Source organism: Choristoneura fumiferana, chromosome 20 (assembly GCF_025370935.1).
Source record: "Choristoneura fumiferana chromosome 20, NRCan_CFum_1, whole genome shotgun sequence".
NCBI lineage: Eukaryota > Metazoa > Arthropoda > Insecta > Lepidoptera > Tortricidae > Choristoneura > Choristoneura fumiferana.
This window is the reverse complement of record NC_133491.1, coordinates 83568-85966: the sequence shown is the minus strand read 5'-3', so window position 1 is coordinate 85966 and position 2399 is coordinate 83568. Positions and strand designations below refer to the sequence as shown.

At 36.0% G+C, this 2399-nt stretch overlaps 1 protein-coding gene across 1 annotated transcript in view; it reads right to left on the bottom strand.

The window, feature by feature from the left end:
• The window catches only part of LOC141439356 (uncharacterized), a 1011003-nt gene that overhangs the window by 963475 nt on the left and 45129 nt on the right, over nucleotides 1–2399 (bottom strand).

Sequence of the window (2399 nt, the reverse complement as noted above, 5' to 3'; positions counted from 1 at the left end):
AAAAAACACTATAACTTTAAAAAATACAAAGGCTATCAAAGGAAACTGTCAGCTTTTCAAAAAAAATGAAGCGAATATTTTTTTCACTTCTTAAACTAAACTTAAACTAAACTAAAGTAAAACTTTAGATTTGATAATAATTTTAATTAATACGTAAGTGTATGCTATCAAATACCAGCATTATTAATGAAACGGATTTTTTTTCTTTCAAAATAGTCTTTCGTACAATTTAGATAAGTAGGATTCCGAACTACAGACAAAAACTTTCGGACTCGCACTTGGCTGTTTTTTCAATATTATAGACAAAAAATATCTTCGTCCCTTTCTCTCCCTAGTCCTGCTTCTAAGTGCCTACCCGGTTAGAAATAGCTTTTATCATCTACACCATTAAGTAGAGCACTACTTACTTTGTACTAAATGAATATTATTTTCATCACACACACACACACACACACACACACACACACACACACACACACACACACACACACACACACACACACACACACACACACACACACACACACGCACACACACACACGCGCACACACACGCACACGCATAGGTTTTAAAAAGTTTGACAAAAACGGTACAATACTGACAGGTTGCTAGCCTGTCGCCTATGGTACACCTTAACCTGTTACCTTAATCCTTTGTCGCCTGTTACGACATCTACGGAAGAAATGGAGAGGTGTAATTCCAACCCGACACCACACGGGTTATTTTCATTACACTATTATTTAAGATTGGTTTTTTGGAATCTTTTTGTATTTTTTATTTCAATTCCAAATTTTTACTTTTAACTTTTTTACTTTTTTGCATCTATATTTCAGTTTGTATTTTCAATTTACACTATTATTTATTCCAGAATCTATCCTCTGCTATGAATATGCTCATTTTGTGACAAACCAAGCAAAGAGTAATTAATTATGGTGTGCATGAATGCTGTGTACCATTTTATTGTAATATTGTGTTGTAGACATTCTCATGTTATTCTTGTAAGAATAACCAAAAAAAAAAAAAATTAAATTGTGCTGTATTTTACAATATGTCATCATAATCATCATCCCAGCCTATATACGTCCCACTGCTGGGCACAGGCCTCCTCGCAGAATGAGAGGGTTTGGGCCGTAGTTCCCACGCGGGCCCAGTGCGGATTGGGAACTTATTGCATTGCTTCGCAGGTTTGTACAGGTTTCCTCACGATGTTTTCCTTCACCGTAAAGCTCGTGGTAAATTTGAAATGTAATAAAATTCCGCACATGAAGTTCCAAAAACTCAGAGGTGCAAGCCGGGGTTTGAACCCACAATCCTCTACTTCAGAGGCGATAGGTCAAGGCACTAGGCCACCACATTATGTAATGTACCGAACTAATAAATAGATAAACCAAATCCTTCCCAATACCAATCTATTTTCGAGTAGGTACGTAACGAAAGTTGATCTCACCGTGATATAGTGAATAAATAAGTTATATTTCAGGTCATGCTGAGATGGGTATCCACACCGAGCCCAAACTCCGATTGAGATTGACGACAACTAATTGCTATAGTTTCTTGTCTGGTTATTGTTTTCATCCGCTGTAACTTGGTAACGGAATTGCAAGAGCTAATTGGGTGTGAATCGTAAAAGTTGGAGTTTATAACAGAAGCAGTAGGGAAAGACGGATTGCGACGGATAAATTGCACTTGTGCAATCTACGGCGATTGGTTGAATAAATACTTACGAACTTAATACTTGTAAAAAAATTGTTACTGACTACATCATTTATGCTACTAATAAGAATAAGAATAATTTTATTTAGTAATAAAGTTACATTGTCCACAAAAAAATACAAAATAACACAGTTGAATAAAAAACAATACATTTGACTTTTCTACGGCCTTCGTACTAGACTCTGGGTCTGTATCTCGAGTGCCAGAAGTCTTAAATTACAAAATGACAAAATGACAAAATTAGAACATTACAAAATACGGTAAGAGTAAATACTCTAGAAGTTACTTGAAGTGTGTGTGTGTGTGTGTGTGGGTGTGTGTGTGTGTGGAGTGTGTGTGTTGTGTGTGTGTGTGTGTGTTGGGCGTTTAATTGCACTCTTTAAGGAGATCTTCCGTATCTTGGTAATTCAGTTTGGCTAGATGCTCTTCTATAGCACTCTTTACTTGGTAGCAGATAAGTCTGGGAAGCTAGAATTTGGCATATATTCTAAAACATTTACTACAAAGGGTAGGAAAGTCATGTCTAGAAATTACAATAATATTCACAATTTTTTTTTTAACGAATCAACTACATCGTGAACGATTGTGGAGCTTTTCACTGAAATAGTCATGGTCATAGTGGCATCTCATTGCTTGACAAGGGAGTTCATTATAAAACTTATTGTTAGAACGTTCTATGGAGGATC